The sequence below is a fragment of the Cibotium barometz genome, chromosome 37 (genome assembly GCF_041138505.1).
Source record: "Cibotium barometz isolate CiBa-2024 chromosome 37, ASM4113850v1, whole genome shotgun sequence".
NCBI lineage: Eukaryota > Viridiplantae > Streptophyta > Polypodiopsida > Cyatheales > Cibotiaceae > Cibotium > Cibotium barometz.
Window position 1 is genome coordinate 19,635,670 of NC_141082.1, and position 15,206 is coordinate 19,650,875.

A 15,206-nucleotide genomic window follows, 5' to 3' on the forward strand; every position below is an offset into this window, starting at 1 on the left:
TAGGCATACATACGTAATGATACTTAGTTAGGAAAATTGTCAAGATATCAGGCATGGCTTCATACAAATCGTGGTTAAAGTTCTTTACCTCCATTGAAGACATTCTCTGCACATTCTTTGCATTGCAAAAAAGCATGCTTGATTAGATGCCACTGTACTGTTCTCCATGTCTTTGCAGAGAAGGGAAGAGAGTGGGAGAACAAGGAGAGGATGTGGGAGGAAGGGAAGGAGGGAGTCTTGGAGCCTCTCGAGATGCTAAGAGAGATGGCGACATGGAGTGGGGGGAGAGGGTTTGTGTGTGTGTGTGTGTGTGTGTGTGAGAGAGAGAGAGAGAGAGAGAGAGAGAGAGAGAGAGGGTTTGTGTGTGTGTGTGTGTGTGTGTGTGTGTGTGTGTGTGTGTGTGTGTGTGTGAGAGAGAGAGAGAGAGAGAAAGGGATGGAGTTCATCTCACATGTCCACGTTATGGTGTGTAACTGAACGACAATATTATAAAGACATTATTTTCAAACTTTGGAAAGGGAGGGAATTACATTTGCACATACATTTGAAATTAAAAAAGGAGAATGTGGGACATTTTAAAATACAGCTAGCAAGAATTGCTAGTTTAGCAATGTCCCAGACAACGTTTTTAGAGCACGTTAACATGCTTATAGCCAAGAAGATTAGTTATAAAGCATTCACCTTTCAAACTTTTGATGGTAAGAAGGAACCAAAGATTGTATTATCATGGCTTAGTCAACTTGATGACTACTTTTCTAGTGGGGGAAGAATTTTCTAAGAAAGGCATAGTCAAATGTTCTACTAACCATTTGGCTGAAAGTGCATCTCTATGGTGGAATGTCATCAAGCAAGGATGAGATATACCAAGGACTTGGAAGGAGTTTCAAAATCTCATCAAAAAAAATTTCCTTCCACCTCAATACAAAGCTAGGGCGCATCAACAATGGGAAATGCTATGCTAACTTGATAAAGAAACTGTGTAGATGTACGTGGATAAATTTTAGCAAATGATTATCCAACTTCAAGACATAAAAGAGAGTGCGATCAAAGGACCAAAGGTAGAAATTAATTGCCGGATTGAAGCCTACACTTAGGACAGAGATCAACATGTTTCAACCACACTCTCTATCCATGGCTATCTCTTTTGCCCCACAATTGTGAGCAAAAGAATGGTGCACCAAGGGAGAACAAACCACCATAGGAATCTCATACTAACAAATTTAAAAAAGTCTATTCCTTTTTGTAAGTTTGACAGGAATACCAATGCGAATAGAAGAATAGCTTCTAACAATGACAAACGAGGAGCTAACAACCAGAACAAGAAGAGTGAAGATGTGAAGCCAAAGCAAGATTTCGTTCCTAAAATTATAAGATGCTATAATTGTGGCAGACAATGAGGACACACTGCAATCAAAAGTTCCCAGAGTATAAGAAGCAACCCACCACTCGGGTCAACATGATCTCTAGTAAAGACGATAAGGACGACGAAGAGTTTTCTCTCAATCAAGATGGTAATTCCAAGCAAGAAGATGAATACAGTGATCTAGGTATGCCTAAACTCATTGAAAATAAAATCTCTCCTCATATGCTTCTTAAAATAAAAGATACAATTAAGGGCAAGGTAGTAAGTATATTGCATGGATGATGGTGGTACACACAATTTTATTTCCCCGAAAAGCTTGTGCTTGATCTTAAACTAGATGTTATTCCTTCTAATTACAAGATTTAAACTACATTCCAAGGAACTAAATACAATTGCACTAGGGAAATGAAAGATGATGTATTATCCATTGCACCTTACGAGCAACCCCACACATTTCTCCTTGCACCCCCGTAGTTTGATATATTTTTGGAAGGAGCTTATATGCTCAAAGACTCAAAAGGCTATTAGGCTTTATTTTTTGATGAACTTTTTGTAAAAGCATGCATCAATCTATTTAAATGGTACGATGGGCCATACTCACCCAGGGGAGACTAAACCTAATCTTGTGTTGACGGACCTCTCCTCAATTTTCAAGCTTTCATGGTTTATGCTATTTTATTGACTTGTTTACGTAAGGTTTTGGTGTTAAATTTTTGCAAAGTCTATGTTCTATTAATTTTTGTGTTTGAGTTTGATTAATTCTTCTCCAAGTGTCATAAAGATCTTGACATGAATGCTTTTTTGGAAAAGGTGGAGGTGGAAGCAACAAGGACTTTGGATGCCCTTCAGAGACTATGTGTATTAGGGAGTCCCTTGGATCTTCGAGGGGACTATACCTTGCAAGATTATATGGACGGGATCAAACTAGAGGCTAGAAAGTACATGTTTGCTTAGGTGAGAGCAAGAGAGCAAGCCTTGGAGGCTATATCATCAAAGAAGGGGGAGGGGAGTCAGCAAAGAAAGAGGAATAAACTAAGTATGACAGCTTGTCATATGGTGTTCAAGTGAAGCTTGTACTTCAATCACTCTTCTTTTTTTCACATTAACATTGGAAGTTAATTTTTTAAATATGGTTTTGAAATGTTCTTTATTGGATGATGTCATGAAGATATCTTTCTCATTTGGTGGGAGAGAAAATATTGAGAAGATTACCCAATAATTGTAAGGGATGGTTTGATAAAAGTAATAAGGATACATGTATGTATCCTAAAAGCATGCATAACCTCTCAAAGTGGGAGATAGTTCATTATCCATGGTGGATCGATCTTGGAAGTGGACTTATTTTGGCCAAAGAGAGAGAGTTGCACACAAAGTTGACTCCAAGAAGTTTAGTGGTCCTATTGAGGATGTGTGCATTGGCAAGACTCGCATAACAAAAACTATCAACATACAAGAAGGTGAGATGATGGTTCTCACTAGTCACGAGGGGTCGACTATGTAAACACTACCTATAGCACGTGCATTCAAGGGGTATTTAAAAATACCCTTATTAATAATTTTTTGTATATTAAATATACCCCTTATGTATGGATTTTGGTAATAAAACTAACCCTTATGTATGGAAATTCCACTTTTTTAATTTAAAAACCCCTTATGTAAGTAAATATTTCTGTAAGTGCATCTGAGGAGAAAGAACCCTTTCTGTTGAACACACGCGCTATCTTACATATTCTTTAGTGGACCCCCCGGTTCTCACTAGTAGACATGAATGGATATTCTTAGCTTGTATCTTATTAAGTTTGCTAATGGCTTGTCTTGTTTTGCTCCATCTTGTTTGCCCATGGGACGATCATGTGGATGTTGGCAAAAGTGGAAAAGGTAAAACGGTGGTGTCTACTACCTCCATGTGAAATGTACATATAACTTGGTTTTGGACGTACATACATTTAGTTTGGAATTTGTGTTGAATGCCTTGTAGATGATATGATTGTTGTTGCAACTAGGAAGATGGTGTCTTTTGTATATATTCCTACATCGCGCCCACTACTATGTTGCGTGCCTATGGCGATGTTGTGCCCTCTGGTTGCATGGTGGGAGACTACTTGTCTATGGGGAAAGACTTTGTGGAAGGAAAGAATAATGAACCTCATAAGGTTATGCATGAGTTCTTTGCTAAGGTTGCTAGAGATGACCATGAATACAAGAGGATGGGAAAGCACGTGAAGCGGGCATGTGACTTGGTTTTCCTTGACTTGCCTACTAGATATGAGATGGAGAAAGATTTTCAAATACACCAATGGAACATGCTTAGTGAGGAACATGTTTGTATGGGAATCACAGTGGCAGTGGCCTCCTTAACAGACAATGGTTGGCTTGTAGTGTGGGTCCCCCTTACAGGTGCTTATTGTTGTTTTTTATTTTCTATTGCAAATCCACTTACAAGGATGGGTTAGTGAGTCTTTCCACTTTTCTTTCATGCATAGGTCATGCATTGACTTGGTTAGAGTGGTACATGCATGTCCTTGGAATTAAGGTGGTGAGAAGAATCTTTGTCCATGACAAACTTCTGTATGGACATGATTCATGATGTGGTTTGGACTTGATAGTGGGTCTCTTTAAAAATTTCCAACTTTTGCATTGATTAATTGACATTGTATAACATGTGTAATCATCTCACTATGCAGATGAGGTCTTCATTGATGGTGTTTGATAGGCAAGTAGGGTGTAGACCACTTATCTACCTTGTTGTGGAGAGCAGTACTTTTTTTCACAGGTTGCAAATTGATCTAGCGAGTGACTCTACTGGACATACTATCTTCCAGAGAGATCAAAGATAGTGTGGCCATATTACGGCTTCTTGGCGTGGGGCATTGGAGAGACTCACTAGATTTATTTCATGTGTGTTGCATCTTCTATGTCCCCCATCTAGATTGGCCCTTGATATGGGGTGTGGTACGACGCCTATGATGCAATGGCATCTTCTCATCCATGCTTCTCTTTTGATGATGATGATGATGACGCCATAGTTGATGCCATGGTTAAGCCTCTTGTGCAAGTAGCTAGTGCCAAGAAGGCACATGTGGAGGAAGTGGAGGAGGTCATAGGTGGTGATGCTTACAAAGTGAAGGTTGTTGATAACCCATACAATGACTCCGCACTCATTGACGATACTTTCTACATTTGATACTCATCTTTTTTAAATTTTATTTTATGGACATGGTGGCTTTGGTTTTATAATCATGTTTTTCTTTATTGTGTTGTATTGAATACATACTAGTGGATGAATTATAGTTCAGATGTCATTTTTGCAAATTATGATGGTTTTTTACATTCCTTATCATGTGAAATGTTGATTGAAGCAACTCATTTCCCCATCTTCCCATTGTCCCCCTTTTTTTTAGTGCTCTTCCATGCTACACCAAAGATATGGCATATGAAATGGCTCACAACAAAAGATTTGATGTTGCCATAAGGGAAAGCAAGGGGAGAAAATGCACCTATGTGGATGATGAATGTTCAAAGTCATGAGCATATATATCTTGAAGTGGATATATGTGTTTGGTTTTATTCATAAACCTATTTTTTATCCCTAGCTAGTTATATGAATGGTTGGACAAACTTTTGGATTGTATAATATATCTTGAAGTAGATATATGTGTTTGGCTTTATTCATAAACCTATTTTTGTATCCCTAGCTAGTCGTATGAATGGTTGGACAAACTTTTGGATTCCATAATTGTCGTTTCTTATGCCAATGGATTTTTTTTGTAGGTGTGTGGATAATATGATTGAAGTGTGTGAGTTAAATGAATATTGCATGGAAGGCATTTCATGTGTTGCACACATTGAGTATATGGGTAAAATGAATTGGTGTAGGGGTTCTTGCTTAGTTTTATTTACTCCCTTTTTCGGCCTTGCTCGGTTTTTGTTGCTTGCCTTTTTTACCACCTCATCAACCATTGATCACACTACGTCATTGTAAGTGTGCAAAATAGAGATTTTTCTAAACAAGGTTGAGGAGGAGTACTTGATATACACATCGCTCCCACCTCCATATTTTAGAAAAAATTGGATGCACCTACTATTGTGAACAATCAATGTATTCCCTAGTCGGGGAACCAAGTACATGGATTTGGACAAGTACTCCCTCTTTTTTCTAATCAACCATTGATCACACTACGTCATTGTAAGTGTGCGAAATAGAGATTTTTCTAAACAAGGTTGTGGAGGAGTACTTGATATACACATCGCTCCCACCTCCATATGACGGACTTGCTCTGAAGTCAAAGAGGTGGACTTAGTTGAAGAGAAGCCCAAACAAGTATTCACATTGCTAAGCACCTAACTTCTAAAGAAGAAAGGAAATTGGTTAAGTTATTAAAAGAATTAAAGGATTTACCTGGAAGTACACGGATATGAAGGGAGTATTGCCACAAGTGGTCAAGCTCAACTCCACACACTAGAGCTTCTTTATACCAAATACCTTCGTGAAGATGTCAACCCCACTTGATCCTTTGTGGTGGCATATACTAAATCCACATCGCCTACTAGAATATTCTTCCTCACAAAATGATAATGCACCTCAATGTGCTTTGTCCTAGCATGATAGAATAGGTTACTGTGGCCATATGTAAACTACTCATGTTATCACAATAAATGACAAAGGCCCTATCACTCACCCAAATTTCCAAGTAGATTCCAAAACCAAGCTACCTCACAAGCTGCCAATAGCAACGCCCTTGTACTTTACCTCTTTACTTGACGAGGCAACTATCGATTATTCTGTGCAAAAAATTAAAGCTTAATAAATGGTTCTCAAAGGTTTGAATCATTACATAAAAAACTAATGTTTGGCAGTAAAAGGCTTGAGTTACCTCCAACAACTCATTCTTTTTATCCTCCTAAAATACTGCAAAACCTTTGGGGGCCACACTAGGATTACTCCAGTGAATTTCGAAGAGGTTTTAGCACTCTTATAGGAGGAGATAGATATCCCATTTCTTCTAGTCATTGCTACAAGGTGTGGTCTTGTATTGGAGTCTTCCGTTGGAGATCCAGCTTTGGTGCAGATGCCCAAAATCCTCTGATACTATACAATATTATCTCTAGGTTACAGAGTTACCAAGAGGATATGGAGCTCCATCGGCTAGAAGGCAGGAGAAGTATCAACATTTCTTAGGGATCTATCTTGTGGCTCACTCATTTTTTCGGACCACATGTGGTGAGGACCATGACTCCTCCATCATGATTCAAAGAGGGATTACGTGTAGAGTTGCACAGTTTAAGATATTCCCCCTAGGAGATTATTGCTAACATCACTACCTATGGCTATATGCATGAGGGCACCCAAATTTATGACAACTCATTACATTTGTACCATTTAGAGAGACATTATTCATGACCTTATGGTCACTTGGGCCTATATACAGGGACCTTCTAGATTAACACAAGAAAAGTGCATTCTCATGAGGTAGTGAGATCATGGGATTTTCTTCTCTTCAACTCCCATTGTGGACTCTCTTGGCATCATCGCACACCCCTAACTAGCTTACACTATGTGATGTGGATTTTTTGCTTCTAGCCATGATTTTTTATTAATTCTTTTAACTTAATAGAAGTCTCTTTCTTGAAACAAAAATATAATAATGGTTTCATTGAAGTGTCATTAGTATATAAGATATGACAAGCCTACTCTTTGGACCGAAATAACTTACTCTTTGGATCAAAACAACCTACTCTTTGGATCAAAAAAGCGTACTCGTTGGATTGAAACAACCTACTCTTTGGACCAAAACAACTTACTCTTTGGATCAAAACAAGCCTACTCTTTGGACCAAAACAACCTATTTCAAATTCCCATGTTGGCAGATGAATCCAAGAGTTTTCTTCTTAGGAGGCCCTTTTGAGGACCTCCCAAGCCTCCTAATGGACCTCTATGGATGTATCAAGTGCTTGATCACCTTGGTTAGCACTCTAAGAGCTTTTCATAGTCATCTATCTTGTATACCATAATATAGTCATACTAAAAACCTTTCTCCATGCCAATGCTCTCAATTGTAAGTTCAAGTAACTATGCAGGTGCTCTCAGTTTTGCAAGTTAAGTCATCTATCTCTTGTATACCATGATATAGTCATACTAAAAACCTTTCTCCATGCCAATGCTCTCAATTGTAAGTTCAAGTAACTATGCAGGTGCTCTCTATTTTGTAAGTTAGTAACTATGCCAACTCTTTTTAGCATTTAAGCATCTATGCTTGGACTTGTTTGTGTAGCACAAGAACCTTTTCTTAGATCTCTTTCATTAATGTCATTGACATGTTTTTTTCCTAAAGCTAAAATTTCCACTTCCTTAGCTTGCATGTTGATAGTTTTCCTTAGCTTTCAAGCTATGTAATTAGTATGTGGTGTGTTGAGTGGTTAGTATTCTAGCATGTATATTTATATGAGGCCATCATCGCTCCTTGATTTGGCTTTAAAATTTTATAAAGACAAACTTCAATTGATCCTTAGGTCACTTGGTTGTGTGGCTTTAATTTTAGCATGGTTATTTAAGCTTTTTACTTGCTACTAAGTTTGATTCTTTCTTTAGGCTAGGCATCTTCCCCACATGTGAAGAGATATCTCTTCTTTATTTTTATTAACACATCACCGGATAGCATTGTAGTTAGTCGTCCCCTCAATCTTGGAGTTCTTTCATTTTTCCTAGGTCTCATTGGTGCGTCACATTGATGTAATTGACTCTGTCTTCGTGCCCTCTTTCTCCTCATCTTGTCCAATTGACATCCTATTTTTCTTCCCCTTTAGGCTTTTGATTATTTGGTTTCCTCCTTGGATGCCTATGTACCAAAACAAGGATCTTGGTGGCTAAGCATTGTTGTCATCATCTTCATTTCACCTCCTACAATCTAGGATTACCATCAGTATATCCTCCATCTTTCCTACCATCATCCTTGTCCTTGCATGGATCCTCTCTTTAGCTTTAAAGCTCTTCTTCAATCTCCTCCATATCTATTTTAAATTCCACATCCTAAGGAGCTACCCTCCTGTCCTTAATCCATCTTTGTGTCTTATTTCTTACAATTGGTATTAGAGAAGACAACAAATCATGAGATCTTCTACATTAATGATTTGGCATAGAGAGAGGAGGAGAAGGTTCATAATCTCGAAGGGCTCTTCTTTGTTTTTGCCACTTAAAAGCTTCCACCGTTTCGTCTACATTGTGAGCAGGTGGGCGCCAAGTGCACCACGGCGCGTTGTGAGCAGAGCCCAGAAGCTGGCCGAAGTAGAGGGGGGGTTCTCTGACAAACACCCTCTCTCGGTAAGCCTCGTGGGCAGCCACCATAGTAGCTCGATCGCCAACCGTGAGTTTGCAGGAGCTCCATTCATACCTGCATTGTCTCCTGGCAGCTCACCAACCCCCGTCTTTCACAGCCCACCAACCACTGTCTTCAATAACAACCGCCCAAATAAATTAAACCTTTTTCTCTTCCCAATTAGCTGGAAATTTGAAAGAACAACATCAACACCCATACACCCATGCCCTGCCACCGCTTGCATGAAAAGGGAGGTATCAAACCCTTAACCTCGGACCCTCGACTTTCAACTTTTCCACTGTACTAGCTCGCATTTGGCAAACTAAACCTTAAATGCCCGGAGATTCTTCACATGGACTAACTTCACATGCACTAACTTCAAGACCATTAGAGGCTATACACGCGCACATCGGCGGTTACAAACACACATGCGTGCCATCGCTTGCATGCACAGGGAGGTATCAAACCCTTAACCTCGGACCCTCGACTTTCAACTTTTCCACTGCACTAGCTCGCGGTTGGCAAACTAAACCTTAAATGCCCGGAGATTCTTCACATGGACTAAAAGCTTCAAGACCATTAGAGGCTATACACGCGCACATTGGCGCCACCTTTCTACATCCATCCATTGTCCAAGATCTTTCACATGCTAAGATAAGAGTTTATCTATATTGGACCTTTGACAAGCTAGCAAACAAATGTGAATAAGATTCTTTACAACTATGTCAGAGGCCAATGAGACCAATGGAATCTTTAATGTGACAATTCTTAGTGAGACCAATGGAATCTTTAAGGTGAAATGTGTACAACACTAGATGGTTATACATCATTAACAATAGGAAGGTGAACGAGACTTGTAAACCAGGATTGGCATATTCAAGTGAAACTTTGAAAGACTGCAATCATTTGCACATTGTGTTCTTTTTGCAGCCTTTTTCTGTAGCCATTGGTGCATTTGATTTGGTTTTGAGATTATGCCAAGTCATGGATCTAGGTTGTTTTGGTTTAAGGAGCAAGCCAAGATTATGTAATTCAATGTCAAAAATTTCAAGGAGTTTGAATAGTGCTCACTACACTTGATAGATGCTATAATACATAGCAATTAAGCTCTCAAAGAAATCACATAAATGTGACAAAATGTCTAGAAGTTTGTGGATTGCTTTATTTGTTAGTAATTTGATGATTTGATTATATGACTACCTAGCAGAGCTTGGAGTGTGTAATAGTTGATCGATTAACAAGCATGCTCCACTTATTCCAAAGAGGGGAAAGATTTAAAGAATCCCAAGTTAGCATATGGGGTGTCAACATAAACTTTGTGGGCTACCAACTAGCATTGTTAGCAACCAGATATAGAATTAGACAATGGCTTTTGTAGGGTTTTCTTTTACAAGGTTCCATATAAGTACCTCCTCATATGAATGGAAAAACAAAGGTTCAACCACATCATTGAGGATGTTCTTTGTGCATGTGGGATCGTAATACGAATGGGAAAACACAGCATCAATACTATGGTTTGCATGCAGCAGTGCCAACTGCAAGGTACAGAGGTTTAATTGCATCAATACTATGGTTTGCATGCAACAGTACCAACTTCAAGCTTTAGTTTGCTTATGATGATGTATGAAATTCAGCCTAGAGCATCAACAGTGGTAGTCCCTTGAAAATATGAAACTAAACATGCAGCCTGCACAAGGCAAGATAAGAAGAGTTCAAGATGAAGCAAGCAATCATGTGAATTAGGGTTCCCTAAAGGTGATATAGTCTTATTGGAGGTACCTAGTCTTTTTGAAACACAAATCTGCAAAGATATATCCTCCCCATTGTGATCCATACACAATGGTTCGAAAGACGGGTGAAATTTCTTATGAACCAAAACTACCAAAAGGAGGACAACCTTGCAGGTGATGAAGCCTATTGAATTGGTTGGAACACCTAGTTTTCCACATGAACCAAAAAGAAGAGCTTTGGATACGCCATACAAAGCTCAAATATCACCTGGAAGGATAGGTAAGAAGGAAGTTTGAGCTCGGATTTTGGCTGAGGAGAGATCAACAGGTAAGATAGTTAAAAATATACCCTTTTCGTGTCCGAAAATGTAGACATTTCTTAAAGTTAAGAGAAAAGATAAAGAGGAAGGGAGGTGGGGGGCAGGTATGTGTGTGTTAGGGGGGGGGTGTTATTTACATATCTTACATTATGATATTCCCTAAAGGTGAATAGCTTCACCAAGGGCCAAAGCAACCAGTGTGAAACTAAGGGAGAGGCCCAAGGCATTAAAAGGTGAGTACATGAATGGCATAAGAGCTGAATAAGCCATATGGCATTAGGTGCAAATGGAGACTTGGTCACAGCAAGTTGAGATAGACATTTGAACAATTCCAAAGAGGGGATATAAATCATGCAAGGACATAGTCATAGCTAGGAGATGAATAAGGGAAAAAAGCCCTCATGTTTTTTACGTTTCAGTCAAAAAAGATACTCCTTTGGGATGCCTCCTTGGGGTTGTATTCAAGGTTACTGGTTATTTTATTTCAATTGGGTTGTCCCACAAAACCGATCGACATTGTAAATAACTCCAATTTGTAAAACAAGTGAAGGTTGCATTATATGCCTGCCTTTTATCCTTTTGAAGGCTGAAAGAGTCTCCGTATAGTGATATAAGGATAAATTCTAGGTTAAAAGTTGAGGTTAAGGTTTCAAAGTGAATAAAACGAGGAAGATGCAATTTAAAAGTCCCAGATAGAACACAAAATGCCAGAAAGTCTCCAAAATACAAATTTTCAGAGAAGAGGTTAGGAATAGTTTTGAAGCTCCACCATTGCTTCAAACTTCTTACATAAATGTGTATGAAAAAGCTGTGAAGAAGAAAACCAAGGTTTATCAGTGGTGTATGCAAAGCCATTGTAATTGATTTGAAAAAAAAAATGATTTCCCACGTAGAGAAATTTAGGGCCAACCTGAGAAAGAGGAATATGAGGACACTTCTGTTTATGAAATGTGGAAAACCTTTACTTTTTAAAAATCCTTTTGCAAGTGATGTAACCATCACCACAGCAGAGTGAAGAGTGCACACTGAGAGAGAGAGAGAGAAAAAGGAGGCAACTTATTCAAAGAATTCAATGTTTTTTCCCAGTTCCTGGAAGCATCGCTATAGCCTGCATTCTCCAAGGCAGACCAAAAAAATGGCTGCTGCATGAACACATCTCGCTGTAAAATCACAATAATAGAGTGAAAGAAAAGTGAGCTCCGGAAGAAACACTTGATGCACATGATACTTTATTTCCACATGTGTAACAGTTTCATGAAGATGCCACAGCATGGCGAGGCATAATGCCCCATCATAATCGTTATAAAGGTTACAAACACCTCAACATCTCCTTTGAGACACCAACTTACAGAAAAAAATCCAGCATCCGGAAAGAAGAAAAGAAGAAAAGAAAGCATAAGATAAAAGCTCTGCCCTGGCATAAATGGACATCAAACCAAACCAAGAGATCACATCAGTGGTTTCTATGATTCTCGGTTCTCTGATCCCAAGAACCCCATTCTACAAGTGACTGGAGACATACCATAAATCCAACAAAGCTATGCTAAAAGTCTGCTGAAAAGACCAATAACACTATGATCTCAGCCTCCATCATCAAGCCAAACCAATATTGTGTATTGCCATGCAGAGAAAGCATGTAGTGCAGCCATTGCCTTTTCCACAAGATTTCATATGAGTTTATGAAGGCCATACCTGCAGCAAGCTGAAAATGTTACAATTAACTTGGCTTGGGAAACCTTCTCAAGAAATTGCTTGCAGCTAACACCAGCCTACTCTTGCCCAACGGCGTCCTGTTGCGGAAGAATGCTGTGTGGGCCACATCCCCTCCTTGAGGACTCTCAACAAGCTCCTCGTCCTCTAGTGTCATCGCAGCAGGAGTATCTAAAGAGACAATCAAAGATGGTCGGTTCATCTGCAGCCGTATCGCAGAAGCCATTGTGATATCTTTGCATCTCTTCACCTTCACTTTGGAGAGGTTCGGGCAACCCCTCACCAACCCCTCCATCCCAACATCTGAAATAGGGCAGTTCTTGATGCAAAGCTTCTTCAAAGACATGCACTTGTCTGCAATGCAAGAAAGCTCCCCGTCTCCAACAGCATCACTGCTGCAGATCGCCATCCTCTCAAGCCCAGTGCAGTTGGAAGCTATGACAGCCAGGCTCTTTGTTGTCACATTGACCCCAATAAGTACAAGCTCCTGCATCTTTGTGCAGTGTTTGCCGATGGCAAGCAAGCCCTCGTCTCCGATGGGCGTAGCTCTCCGATCATCTAAATACAGCTTCCTGAGACCCCGGCACCCATTTGCAATTGCCGAGAAGCCTGTGTCAGTGCAATCGGTCACCTTGGCCACATGAAGAATTTCCAGCTTGGAGCAGCTTGCAACGGCTTTTAAGGCCATGTCACCCATATTAAGTGTATCCACATGGAGCTCAACCAGCTCTGATAGATGCTCAGAGATAAATTTAAAGAACTGATCCCACAAGCCGGGGTTCCGAGCTAGAACTAGAGTGTGCATATGCTTGGAGCCTGCAATCAATGTTCCAAAGAGATGCGCACTCATAATCTCCTTCAAACAGAGGCGCTGCAGCTGGCTTTTGCCAGGCAGTATGGACTCGGGGTTTTCGCGGATCTTGCGAAGTCTCTTGATAGAGAGATCTTCGAGTTTTGGGCAGTTTTCGAGCAAGAGATTAAGCCCTTTGGACCCAAATCCACATGAACCACATGAAACTTTCTTAAGCAAGAGCCCACAAACCTTGGAAAACTCACCAAGACCGTCATCAGAGATGGCTTTACAGCTCTTGAGCTTCAATCTAGAGAGCTGCTTGCAATGCTGGCCTATGAGGAGGAGGGCATTGTCATCTATGCTAATCTCTTTTCTGTTACATTTGAGTGATAAGCATGTGATAAACTCATACCTTGACATGATGGGCACCACATGGGTTCCAAGGTTGGCCTCTGCTTTGAGGGTGAGGCGGTCTCTAGAGTTGGCTTCAACAGTGTGCCATCTCTTGCAGACCAGAGAGCAATTGTGCCTGTCCTTTGAGGAGAGCCGCTGGAAGATCCAGGCCATGCATTCATCCGGCAAAACGACGGTCAGATCTTGCTCCACGTTGACCTGCATGTCTGTGCCGCTGTGGCCTTTCTCGATGTGCAGGAGAAGAGGCACAGGGTTTGAAGAAGAGAGGGAGGAACTTGTCTGACCCATAGCTCAGGAAACCTTAAAAATCTTCAACAATATCTCAAATCGACCTTCTGTGACAGCTCCCAAGATCAAAATTTGCTTTGATTAGACAGATGGAGATGCAGAGACAAAGAAAATCAAGAGGAGAACCTGCACGAAGACCTCTTCCGCGGCTGGCAGGCTTTGAGGCGTGCGTACGCTGGAAGGAAGAAAAATGGGGAGGAAGAAGAGGGTAAGTCAAGGTCCTCTACATTTACGCGTGGGTATCCTATTCAAATTTCACATCTCACTAACCTTAGCAACCTTAAGTAGTCAAGCTCATTCATCTCTCTCTCTCTCTCTCTCTCTCTCTCTCTCACACATAGTTTTCTACAACATAAAGACAATTCTCTTCTCTTCTCTCTCTCTCTCTCTAGGAGGAGGCCAGAGCCCATAAAGACCCCACATGCATCCTAACTTCTCCTCGCATGAAGACCCCACCTGCATGTACTCCTTAACCCATTCATCACAATCTAGAAAGAGCCAGGAGCCCATAAGGACCCCACATGCACATTCCCCATAACTTCCTAGTCAAACTTGCTAAACAAAGTCACTTTTCTCATCACAACTATCTTAGGGGTGTGTGGATACGCAAGGTTTTCCATCCATCCTATATCCACAAGTGCATCTAGCCTTTCACGGACAAGCAAGGCTAGATGTGTTAAACCTCCCATTATAGAATGAAGGCTCGTGGTCTCGAGAAATGCTCTTGGCTGACTACCTCCACAGAAGATGAATAGCACGCATGTCATGACAACCATGTATGTTTAAGGGAGATATGCTCTTAATTGAATACCTCTCTTGCTCAACTATGGAAGATGGACAAGAGACATGCAACAATTTATCATGACAACCATTTGTGGAGGGAAACATTTAAATTCCCCCTATACCTTTTACAAATACCCCTTCATGGTGGTTAAGGTTTCTCTCTACAATAAGGGGCGAGGACAATACCCCAGCAGAGTGGAGATGGCATCCTCCCTCGCGTGGGACATGGGTCCCAACCCTCAAAAAAAGGGGTGAGGTAAACAGAAAGAAAGAAGAAGGGGTGAGGTAAACAGAAAAGAAGAAGAAGAAGAAGTCAAGTCTAATATAATATGAAGTCAAGTACAATATAATATCTTGGTTAGGTTTTAACAAAAAATAATCATTCCATTGAGATGAGGTGCATTGCCCTCAATAGCTTTACTCTCCATTACAATCATAGAGCCCTCCATGTCATTAGATATGTCATAGTCACACTTAATAATATTAGCATGT

At 40.3% G+C, this 15,206-nt stretch overlaps 1 pseudogene across 1 annotated transcript; it reads right to left on the reverse strand.

The window, feature by feature from the left end:
- Window positions 1-11,938: 11,938 nt before the first annotated feature.
- On the reverse strand, window positions 11,939-14,248 carry LOC147617036 (F-box protein SKIP2 pseudogene; annotated as a pseudogene). The gene has a single exon (XR_015262376.1). The product of XR_015262376.1 is annotated as an F-box protein SKIP2 pseudogene (transcript).
- Window positions 14,249-15,206: the final 958 nt, after the last annotated feature.